The 13,362-nt window shown below is 35.6% G+C and overlaps 1 long non-coding RNA gene and 1 pseudogene across 1 annotated transcript in view; both read right to left on the reverse strand.

Annotated features, from left to right (window-relative positions):
• The window catches only part of LOC135215876 (protein YIPF1-like), a 29,753-nt pseudogene extending 19,233 nt beyond the window's left edge, over positions 1–10,520 (reverse strand).
• A 216-nt stretch (positions 10,521–10,736) lies between these two features.
• Positions 10,737–13,362, reverse strand: part of LOC135215560 (uncharacterized) — a 133,512-nt gene continuing 130,886 nt past the window's right edge. Inside the window, exon 4 of the long non-coding RNA XR_010314728.1 lies at positions 10,737–11,283. This is a non-coding gene — a long non-coding RNA (uncharacterized LOC135215560). The remainder of the gene's footprint in view (positions 11,284–13,362) is intronic.

Raw genomic sequence — 13,362 nt, forward strand, 5'->3', positions numbered from 1 at the left:
TTACTAAGAAGATGGATGTCTGGAACTCATACATTCTGCATGATACTCCTTTAGTCTGCAATTAATCCGTGTGCACTACCCAGTCACCTGTCTACAAGTTGTGCCACAAATCCTATTACAAAATCTGAGAAGGTCCATCAAAGTGTTTTGGTCCCACTAGCATTACAGCAATGTAGTCAAGAGTCAGATGTAAAACAGCCAGTCAAATATTATTGGGCCAAGTAACTATGGATAGTTATGCCTGATATTCCTGAACTGCCATGGATGCACTTGACCTTGTGCTCATGGCAACTAGAAACTTATCATTAACATATCAGCCATGGTAGAAACCAACTTTTACTGCAGCCAACCTATGGCCAAAGACAGTAACATGGTCATGGCTGATGGTTAGGAAGCTACCAAAAAGCTAATCAACACTGCCTTAGCAAACTAGGGACTGAAACAAGTACTAAAACCACTATGAAAAAGCATATAGAGACACCATCAATAAGTAAGAAAATACTGTATTGCTGGCAAAATTTGCTAATTTTTTTAATCAATTTGTATTTTTCAATAACTAACAAACCTGGTGGGTCTTAACAATAGGATAAAATCTAGCGCCAGCTGGAAACCAGTAAAATAATAAAAAAAACTGTGTACGCAAGGGAACTATTTTGGCATCTATGTTTGATGCAACAATATGTGTGCAGACTGAGCCCGAATATGAGAAATAAAACAGAAAAACTTGGTCCTCTAAACATAACAGGGAGAGACAAGGAAATGATACATAAGATGATTGCTACACAGTAACATAAAAAATAAATTGGCAAGAAAATTACATCATTTGTATTTAAACATTAATTAAAGCACAAAATATCACACACACGCAAGCAACCATTGTAAAGCTGAAAAATGCCATGCTATACATTATTTTTTGAAAGAGGGAGATAATACTGTAATATTTTGTGCCATCTTCAAAAATACTACAACGGAAAATAAAAGAATCACCATACTATGATTCATCAAAAACGAAACCAAGTGAATGAATCTTGGAAGATTTAGTCTATCTACCTCTAGCACAAAAAAAAATGCATACACAGAGTATACTATGTACTAGGAATTGTATGCACAATATTGTCATGATACAGACAGGATAAACTAAAACAATTTGCATGAGTGAAAGCATTGTAATAAGATAAAAAATTTAAAACTCAAGAATTAATATTTAAAGTATTTAGAAATGTGTGACATAAAACTTCTTGTCATTTTATCATTATGTTTAACCTACTTCTGGATAAACAAATAAATTTCTTTTAATGTAGTGAACAAGAATTATATATATAAAAAAAAAACTTATAATTCATTCACTATTCCAGCACTACTATATGATACTAATGGGTTAAGCACTAGCAGCAAAATTAAACTGGCTCAAAACACTATTATGCTTTTAATACTTACCATAGAGATCTGGATTTGGTCTTATATATGACTGTAAATAGCTAACACCAGGTTTAGGTTTAGGCACCATTGACCATAGGATTCTATCCCCAACTTGTTTGCTTCAACATCGAAAAACTGTTGGTAAAAATCAAAGGTCCAAAACCCGGTGCCTTTTTTTAGGCCTATTGGTTTATCATCATCTTCCTCTCCTTCTCCTAGTAGCTGTAAAAAATAAAGCACAGTAGCATAAAATAACAAACAATCTGCAATCAGCAATTTGCGAATATTTCTGAAAATTATGTTTATATTATCAAAAATATGTTGAAAAATTATATTTTTTGCTTATTCTAAACTGCCACTTCTCTAAACAGAGCCAAACTACTGATTACAGACAAAAAATAAAAAGTTGTTAAAAGACAAAATACCTGGTACTAGGGTAGGCCATTGCTCAGAGAAGCACTCTTTTTGCAAAGTAAATAGTTTGTCTTGATACAGACATCTTTGAAAACTGTTCTATTCATAAAAATAAAAAACTTCCTTCTCTGCAAATGTTAACCACAATATCTAGTACTTAAGAAATGACAGTCATCTAACAAGTGATCAGAGTCAAGCCAGTGTGTTTTGGAACTGGAGAGAGAGAGAGAGAGAGAGAGAGAGAGAGAGAGAGAGAGAGAGAGAGAGAGAGAGAGAGAGAGAGAGAGAGAGAGAGAGAGAGAGAGAAATTAATGAAGAGTCACTTATCGTGAAAAAATAAAAGACCCACACTTATAGGTTTAATTGGGCGAGTGTCACTTGTGTATTTGTCCACCATCCTTCACCTCTGCCATACTTTCCAGGTTCATCCAGATAGAATGAATGGTTGTCCCATTGAACATGTTTGATCCATTGTTCAATAATGCTAACAACATACTTACTGGATTACTTCAGTAAGTATGAAATATTTATATTTTTATCTTAATCAAGCATGTCTGTTAAGTAATGAAATCAGGTAGTCTGAGGTCCTTTAAGTGGATGTGCCATTGTACCTAAGCACTGAACCTTAAAGATAGCCAGTGATGACGGTCTACTGATATCAACAATGTATTTCAGCATGAGTACAAGATGATACACTTTAAGTTAAGGTTTATCTATGAAACTGACTTGTAGGTTTTCAAGTTGTTTATAAACATGGAATAGAGTGCATTCTTGAATATACCATATACATATTAGTCTAGCCCCTTGACAAACAGGAACAGCCAGGAGCAACCAGGTCTATGTAATTTTATCTACTTTTATCCTCATGATAAACAACTACAGCACCATGGCCAGATATAGTAAGATATTTTAATCAAACCGACCTACAAAATCCTTCTTGGAAAAAAAACTGCACATACATAGGACCTCAACTCATCATGTCTTATCAGGATTTACCATACAGTACTCAGCGCTATTGGCTGACATCATGAGCTTTACTTTACCCACTAACTATGCTTACCAATGGGTAGTTGGCCATAAATGCCTACATACTGGCAGTTAGTCGGAGTTCACTTTCCTTTTTGCCATCACTAGCCAACAGAGATATGACACACAGCTTTTACCATATAACTATAACATAAATTTAAAGAATGACGATTTAATAATAAAATTTTCATGTGATTATTGCCAGACCATCTCCTCTACTGTATCAGGTGTATAAATTTGGGTGCTTATGAAACAGATTTCCTAATGTTTGTAGCATAACTAACATATTAATATCTCTAGTAGAAAAAGTGTGTAACTAACAAAATTACAGTACTCAGGAAATCTAAAAAGAAATCAAAAGTTACAGCTTGGCATGAGTGCCGGCTCTTCCCATGATATGGTGCCAGATGTTGATTTGACCTCTGATAATTCTTTTGATAACTAAAAATGATTTGGTCTACTAAATAAGAATAATTAAGCTGTAACAATGACACAAAGTTAAGTTAGCAGGAAAATGACATGAAAGAACAAGATGTAACATTTCCTGATTATCAAGAAAATAAACACATTTATATACTGCATGCAATCCATGTAAATTACTGAACTTGTAAGCAATAATTTGATAAAATGACAAATAATTTTTTCTAGCGCCTAGCTGGATCCAGTTAAATCGCAGATGACAGCAAGGAATCTTGTGAGATCTGGCAACGCGTGCGTATATCAGGTGAAAAGTGGTCAAGGACCACGCCACGCAGTGTTCAGTCTTTTTCTTAACCTGATTTATTATGTAATGTCGCCCCCACTTCCTCAGGAGTTAATTTAATTTCCGAGAGGGAGAAGGCTTTTTAATGTTTCTTTAATTTCAGTTTATTATAAGAACATTTTTCATACAAAACAAAATATTTAAAAGTTTCTAAAGCCAAATCTCATTGCTACTGCTATTTAAATTCTACTTCACATTCATTTTTGAATGAAAAATTACAAAATTTTGAGTAACGTTTCTAAACACACAACCCGAGGTCTATAAATACGGGATTTACTTTCATCACAGCCTGGAGCCGGCTGTTTAACTTAAAACAAGATGGATATTGGCACATAGTTGGCTATCAATGGATGGGGAGGAATCCCTCCCATCCAGATGGTATGCATTCACTTCACCTTTTGGCCCAGGAAGCATAATGAGGGATGGCTATAGGTGGGCCATTTATCAAGACCTAAGGTTTGTATGCCAAGAAAAATATGAGTTTGCTTTAAAAATGTTTCATTTGTTCCTACACAAACCTTGATCTTTATATATGGCAGACTTACTCCTTGGTGGGAAGATTTTTAGCAAATCTCTGAACTGACTGGTAGTTCCCCTCACCCGGAGCCTCTTTCCTGGTCACATAAAAGTAAAGGAAGAAGAACAAATCCTCTGATCTGTTGAACATGTGTGATGTTCAACTGCCAAACTTTTAGGCCTTCAAATAAATGGAAGGTAACATCATTAATTCAAAGATAGGCTTGGATGAACTCATATTGTTGGGGACAATAAAGCTGAAGATAACCAACAGGTCTGTTTACTGTCAGTCCCTTTTTCCCCTTGCTAGAGAGAGGGTAGGTGTAGCATCTCATAATCCAAAAAGAGCTAGATTATAGACAAGATACTCAATCATCTAAAACACCCTGCTTGCAAACCGCTCCAGCAAGTGACAGTTTGCTAATGTTTCCTTTGAGTAAGGGTATAAAAGAGAAGGTAAGACGCCAGTTCCACACACACCTCTTTGTAGCCGCTTACCTTAGGTGAGATGCTACCTGTCCTCAGGAGCTGGGTGTTCTACATGACTGTTGAGCAGCCACCACAGAACCCAAGGAAAAGAAAAAAAAAAAACCAGTCTGAGGATCTGTGGGCAACATCCTGAAGGTAAAAAGGAGGTGAATGTGGTTGGTTGTGACTGCATTCCCGTCCTTATACTACCATCCGACAGTTTCTTCCTGAATGCTAGGGGCAGAGCAATGCCCCTGACCTTATAAAATTTACCAGGAATGTATTGTCCACCATGTCAACTGTGGAATATGTTATCAAGAAAAATTTCTCTGAAAGTGGTTTCCTTTTCCCAAAATATTGGTAACTACCATCTGACCAATGCCAGACATTTTCCTTTTGGTCATCTTCAAAACCTCATCCACAATACAAGCCACTACTTGAATTTTTAATGACTACATGCGATTTGCTGTGCACAGTCATCATACATATTTTATTCAGGTGTTAAAATGTCATCATGTTTCCCAGTGAAGTAGCTCTTCCTTTGCCACTACCGTACGACAGTGGAGTGATCTTACAGTTTGGTATTGATCACAAGTTTAAGAATGAATAATATTTGTACTCTGAAGTGCCAAAAAAAAACTGATTTTGAGTAGTATCTTCTATTGCTATTAATAAGTATACTATACTGTTTAATGAATGCTGTGTACAATCGGCCCAGGAACTATTGGCTGAGTTTCTTAATTCACTATTTGTTATGGAAATACGTACTGCCATATGCAGGTGCAAGATTATTTACTTATCAATAAATAATATTTCCTTTCAAAGATGATATACTTGAAATAAATAAATTAGAATTTGTGTAGATTTATTCGAAGTATCAAAGATGATTATCTTGCAAAGTAAGGAAAACATACAATCCATCAGTCCACGAATTCTAATTTTATCCTCAACTCAAGGTTCGTGACAGCATATGTATTTTGAAGTTGGCTCTGCTGCTGCTTCGAGTCTTGACCCAACCAACATATTGTACTGTATTGGGGTGTCGTCATTTCATCTCATAAAGCCAATAAATAATGCATTAAGACGTCAATATTCTTTAATAGCAAGGTGTAATTAAACTAATTTTGTCCCTTGATCATCAATAAAATATTTTGCATGACCTAAATTTGACTTCTGATTTTCACACCTCATTATCCCTGGTCTACTTTCAGCAGTAAGCAGTCCCAGGTTATTGGCGGACTCGGTTATTGGCGGACTCGGTTATCAGCGATTCCGGTTTTATGGGGCTTGTCTAGTGCTATAAAATCGCAATTTATGGCACCATAAATGGACAAGTTCCGGTTATCAGCACCATAAGTTCTTATGGCACGCCATAAGGGTGCTTATGGCGCACCAAAAAGATGCTTAAGGCACCGATAACTGTTATCAGCGCCATTATGGCACCATAAATCACTGAGTTTAGGTTAATAGGGGTTTTTGGCTTTTTTGATTTCGGACACACCCCCGGAAACAGAGCCTCCCTGGGAACAGAGCCTCACTGATAACCAAGGACTACCGTGTACTCTCTCGGATACGTAATGTGAATATTTAAATCGACAATATCTATATTAATCTGCTTTATTTGATTACTCATGTTATTCTTTTTTCTTTTTTCATTGGCCACGCTTCTCCTTTTTTCTTATCCTTTTCATAATTGCTCAACATGATTTACCTCAGACCTAGCTTTCTCAAGTCAAAAAGCAATCATAAAAAATCCAACAAATAGCATAATTTAGTTTTTTTTTATCTAATTCTTTTGCACATCATCTTGTTTCATCCGGACACGTTGAAGGCTGTGGGAGTCAACACTGACGAATACATTAAGAAAGGTTTACTTTCACAAAAGCTTCCTTGGGTTAATTTTTCTGTAGCTATTTTGAGCAGAAAATGTTCTATAAATATATGCATTTCAAGGCTTCGGTTGTCGGTGAAGGGAATTTTAAAATAACTGTTATCAGTAGTGATGCTTTCACGTAATGGAGTTTGTAGCGAGAAGTTGGAATAGCCTGAGATGTTGGGGGAGTGGTGATGCTGTAACAAAGGAGTGATGGAGGGATTAGGCCGTTGTGAAAAAAGTATCTCCCAATAAAATGAATTATTTAGGTTTTGAAGAAAAAAAGCATGCATCACTGAATCTGTTTCCTTCCCTATCCATGGTATTCGCTGGAAACCGATAAAAAAAAAAAGTAAGGCTATCTGAATCTCCCGTCCATCAAAGGTAGGCTTCCTTATTCATTTGACACTTATCAAAGATTTCAAGTAGTATATTTTTAAAAATCATTCCCTCTCCCCCTAAGTATTCATCAGCACCAGTCATAGATGCAGACCTAGTCATGATTCCTAGTTCAACATTATCATGATAAGGTGCTAGAATTCAAAATTCACAAATGAATGTTGCTCAGCAACATTTACACTACTGTATTGTCTTGCTCTCTTGTGGTGCTTCAAGGAGTTCCACTTCTAGGCCCATTTTATAAACCCTGCCATTCTCTTAAAACAATTTAGTTCATCAATGTATGATTCTCCTCGGTATGTTAAGCTTTCTTGATATCTCTCTGAAAATAATTGGCATCAAATACAGTGCAATAATTGTCTCCCACTGAGCAGGGGATGTTTCTTTGACCGATAAATGACACATTGACACTCGATTCCCACACACATCACAGCATCGAAAACAACAGAGTGAGGTCTCATGGTTCACACTGTTAGGTTATCATTGTTTTTTTTTTATCTTTGATAGTATTTTGTGAGTTTCCAATGTTTTCTGTAAAATTTAACAAATGAAATCGTTCAACTACCTTTAACTTAATATTGATATGATAATATAAGAGCTATGTTTACGCGATTAGTGATAGGTGTCTCCTATTTACTTAGTAATGTACGTCAGTGGTTGTGATACAATGTTTTTTATCACTTCATTTCATTCACGTCAATTTTGCTACATGGAAATTAGTTTTACGCAATAACATAACATGATGTTCTTAAGATATCAGTGACTGTTTTTAATGCCATTACATAAGATATCTCTCTTCTTAAAAAAAAAGATTAATAAGCATGAATCGTGCATCAGTCCGGTGAACAAAAAATTAGGAAACTGCCACAACTAATTTGAGCGTGTTTAAATATTTGTTTGTTTATCTTTCTCCAAGGCTATTTACTATTATCTTGTCTTTCTTTTTTTCACACACACACACACACATATTATGTTATGCAGAAGCTTGCTTTGCAATGTTGTGACCTTATAGTTTCTTTCTATACAAATTTTCACAATAGTAATGATAACAGCAATTCACTGTCTAGTTCATCAACTAAATCTTTAACACGTATGCCATACTTGAAATTATATCTATGACAGCCTCTATCCCACCGGGATGAATATTTCAGTGATACATGACAATCCCAAAACCAGCAACGAAAATATACGAAATTAAAATCTCAAACTACTTTACAATCAATTAATGAAGACTGCACCTTTATAAAAAAGTCTAAAGCTAGAAAAGGACTGGAGGGGTATGAATTGAGCAAGGTGCTTCATAAAAGATACATGAAGCTCAAACAATTTGAAGCATCCAGTATCATTGGGATGTTAAGATCATGTTAGCAGGCCTAAAGGGCAAGTTTTTCTCAAAGCTGTCTATGGATGAGTTTCCTTCCTCTTCAGAATTTTGTGGTGAACACCATCATCACAAAGTGATACAAGTCCAATAGTGGGTACAATCATTTGCCCTTCCAAATTTGCTTATTTGTTCAAAAACTTAATGGCAGAATTTAAACTGCTTATCTGTCTCTATAAAATATTACTTCCATTGGACTGGATAAAAAAAACAAAGCTTTCTTCCTTGTATACAAAATACCAGACATTCCTAGGACATAATGTAGTCTCATTACTTCATACCCTTTTCATTTTGAAATTGGATACTGTTTTGGGGAATGGTTTATATGGTTTATATACTATACATGACCTCAATTAAAAATATTTCATTAAAGTCTTGAGACAAAAGAAGGACATGCAAAAAAATATACTATATTGAAAGCAGAAACAAGAACTCTGCACAAACACTGACTACTCTGGGTTTGGATGTTCACACAATAGGGCACTTATTAGTGTAAGGGGAAATTATGTAAGTACTGTACTTAAGGAACATCTGAAACTAAACCAGAAGGTGAAGGGCTACTTGTATACAAAGAAGAGTGAGTGAAGGGTTTAGTAACAAAATGACCAAAGGGAATGTAAGAAGAAAAATTAGATAAATTATTGCAAGTTGATACAATTGATGCATTATCACTTATGATCAAAGTATTGAGTTGATTGGCAAGATGCAGAACTGGGAGCACACCCAATTTTCAGTATCAAAGTAAGAATTTATGTCCTGGTCACAGTAATAACTTATCCAGAATGCTTTTCTTTTTACTATGACACACACCACCTAGTCACAAGTCCAAGTCTGTAAGCTTTCATTTTTTTTTAGATTCACATGTGTTTGTCAACTACTACTTACTGTGATATACAGTGCCTAATTTTCATAGCGTTATATTAGTCCTGCCCCAGTGCCACACTTCTCTCTTAAATTGTTCTGTCTACATACTCTGACATTTGTCTCGAAAAGGAAGTTTTGTTTTCACTCTGGGTAGTTCCATTATCCCACTTAATTCTGAGCTAAGCATTTTTTTTATTATGTTCCAAACAGGCAGGAAAAACATGGACAGATTCTTCCATAATTTGCAAATAATAATTTATTCAAAGTTAATTAAGGCAGACTGTCAAGAGAATTCTATAAAATGCCATACAGAAATCTATGATAGGCAATTATTACAAGACAGTATACAGGTTTCAGATTATTATAAGTCCAAAGTCTTTGAAAGTACATAATTTCTCAGATTATTTTTTTTATTTGCAGTTCCATTTTCTGTAAATAATATCCTAAAAACTGATGATGTGTTCATAAATACCTAGAGATTTTGCACCTTCTACTGAACACAGCCGGCACTAAATGTTAATCTTTGAAGAGGAAGTATTGTACAGTAATTTGCTCAACTGCATTCTTGACATGTCAACTAAGGGGAGTTTTATATAGTATATTTTTGACAACGTCAAACTAAGAGGAGTTTTATAGAGTATGAAGTCAACTGATTAGTACTTAACTTTCCAGACTGGATAAGAGACTATAATTACAATGTTGATCGTTGGTAGTTTCATTAAATTATATAACAAACTCCTGTTTGGTAATTCAATTTTACTTTTGTTATCCCTTAAACACTTTCCTTGCAATCTCTGTAACACTGACCCTTCTTCTCTATTTATAGATACATTATATATTTTTGAAGAATATTTTTTATAGGATTACTAACGTAACTTTAAAAACTTTTCATATACCTTTATTTCTACACATTTACCAACGTAAACAACTGATCATGCTGGTTTTAACAGAAAATACCTCGAATCTATGATTCAAACCTCCCAAAATATGGAGTTTGGTTTGGATTCAAGAGCCCCTGCCCCTTCTTCAGGATTTGGAAAACGATAGAATATACGACGAACTCGAGAATGCAACAAAGCCATTGCACACATCATGCAAGGCTCACGAGTCATGTACACATCAAGTCCTGTGCATATGTACGAAACTGTTTTCGCTGTTTTTGGTCATTTTCAACTAATAACTTGGATTCACTGTTCCTGGTACTCTGAGTTTTCATATAATCAAAAACATGCATCAGAAGCCGAACCCTTTATTGTATCATGGGCAGTAGCGATATCTACCTCTCCTTCACCATTTTCTAATAAACTACGTGTACTCATATTTTTATTTTTACATATTGCATGAATGTCCCAGGCACCACCATTCTGATTAACAGCCACATGGTCAACAGCGATCATAGCAGCATGCTGCGCAGGATGTTTGTGTCTCCGATCCTGACCACGGCCAACAACACTCCCATTTGCACTATCCACTATCACACACCAACATTTTCACCACTTGCTCTATCTGCTTTGTTACCAAGTTCTAAGGCTTCATTCATGAATTTTATCATCACTTTTAACTCTTCTTCTTTGAAAAGATTTGGAGAGGAGAGCACACAAGATACTGATCTTCATGTAAAGAACAAGGCCAAAAGGGAGAAACTTTATCATACATATCACGTATTTTTGGTGAATATTTAGCAACTTTAGAAACAAAAACTTTGTCAGTGAACAGTGCCAAATTGATCCCTTTCTCATTAAGCTTGAATATTACCTTCCTAGACTCAGTATCACTCAGAGCAGCCAAATTATCATCTCCAGTTTCCATTAAATTTGGAATGTCAAAATCCTCTAAGTATGTCAAATATACAAGTAAAGCCTCTTTCAAGGAAACACCAACACTAACAGAATCCTTTGGGAAATTATCTTCCCTTTTCATTAATTTACGAACTCTCTTCAAGTGACAAAGAGACGGGACAGGGAACTTAAGTGACAATTCTTTGATAGCAACTGATGTAGATTTCTTGTCCTTGACTTCCAAAACTGCAACCTGTTTAAATTCTGGATCCCCAAACACACCTTCAGGAAGAACTGGTGTCACTTGAACTCTCTCAGTAGCTAAAGGCAATGAAGAAATGTCAGCAGCATCAAACTTAATCCTTTTACTCTTGGGACCAACCTGGAAGTAACATAGTCCTCACTTTCCATCTAATAACCCGACTGGATACAGCGACAACTTAAAAATTTAAAGACAACATTTCAACTCATACAGCATTCGAAATACAGCTGAAATCTACTACTATTACAATTTCCCCTAAAGCACATAAAATTACTTGCAATATTGTTTGCTGTTTGAACAGATGTTCATACAGTAATCCGCCACAACTTGAATCAATATGACACTAAGAGTGAGCTCCAAGAAAAGGATTGAGAACAAAATCAAGAATACAAACAAATATTCATGACAAAATTATGTTGCACATTTATAGAAAACTTCCTTTTCATTTTTTTTCTAATACTCAGGCAATAGGTATGCCAAGTTTCTTAGGAGATAACAGAAATTTCAATTTATGTAAGTATAGTTTCATAATAAACTCAAAAGACAAATCAATGAGAATATAGAGAAGAATTCATAACTGCAATTCATTCATGCATCAAATTCAAAGCTCCCTCCTTGTGGCTGGTGCCTTGCAAATTTAAATATATTTCAACATTAAATCCATTGATTTTAATTTTTTCACTAAAAACAAAGAAACTTTAGGTAAAACTCCTTAGCTTTCACCATGAATTATTACTGTATACTTTAAATGAGTCACCTTGACAATACAACCTCAATATTAAGAATGTTATCAAACACTGTGGCAAAACATTTCTAACAAACTTTACAAGAATTGGAAATCATCACCATTTCACAATAAGTAAGTGGTTACTACACCATGTTATTTATCGCTCTCAATTTACTTCATACATACTAATGTACTGTACTGGGAATAAAAGACATAGCATTATGTAATTCATTTAGCTGCTGATACATTATAAACAGAATTATGTCAAAGTAACTGCAATATGCAATACATCTCCACTGAGTAGCACAGATTATACTGATAAACTAAACAAATAACATATCTAAACCTAACAATTCAATATGGAATGTTACCACACTAGCTAATGATCCTGTATGTAACCACCTAAGGTGCCTAGCTGGATATTAATTGTATGCAATATCTTTTTAAAATGTTATTGTTAGTATACCAATAAGGTTTTGTACATACTTACCTGGCAGATATATACTTAGCTATACGTCTCTGACGTCACGACAGAATTCAAAACTCGCGGCACACGCGACAGGTAGGTCAGGTGATCTACCTTACCCCCCCTTACCCCCGCCGCTGGGTGGCGGATGTAAGAACCAATCTCCCTTTCCAGCCAGAATTTTTCCTTCCACCGGTCTCCTGAGGGGAGGCTGGGCGGGCCATCAATCGTATATATCTGCCAGGTAAGTATGTACAAAACCTTATTGTATACTAACAATAACATTTTTCTTTTGTACATGAACTTTTCCTGTCAGATTATACACTTAGCTATTGATTCACACCCTTGGGTGGAGGGAAAGAGACAGCAATAATAAATATGGAAAAAAGGGGAAAACAACACTAGTTGTAGGATGTAAAAACAACCTTGGTTCTTACCTGTTTAGGCAGAAGACTTCGTAGTTACTGTCTATGAGTCTGCGTTGCCTTAAGAGCTTCAGCGAGGGCGTGACCTACAGCTGACAGACTCTTTGGGTCTATCAAAGGGATTTGGTTGTCCGCTTACTTGATAGAATCCGAGCAGGATCTGTCAACGGGGATTCGCCCACTTATATGACAGAACCTAACCACTATCATTGCAAGGAGCTCAAACATACACCGATCACCTAACCAATCTAATCATTGTTAGCACTACGAATTGAAAAACATGCCTACCCGCATGTTCTTTCAAACAACCAAAAACTTACAACCTAACAAGGGGAAAAAAAAAAATATACTACTAAGGATATGTCTCAGCTCCCTGCCCCAGCACCGAATCCGCCGATACGTACGGGCCTAACCCGAAGCACTTTTCATACGTAATTTTGACGTCTCTCAGATAGTGGTTTGCAAAGACTGAGTTGCAACGCCAGAATGTTGCCTTCATTATATTACTCAGGGATATGTTTTTGTTAAAAGTCAATGACGTGGCAATAGCTCTTACCTCATGAGCTTTTACCTTAAGAACT

This window comes from Macrobrachium nipponense, chromosome 5 (assembly GCF_015104395.2).
Source record: "Macrobrachium nipponense isolate FS-2020 chromosome 5, ASM1510439v2, whole genome shotgun sequence".
NCBI classification, from domain to species: Eukaryota; Metazoa; Arthropoda; class Malacostraca; order Decapoda; family Palaemonidae; genus Macrobrachium; species Macrobrachium nipponense.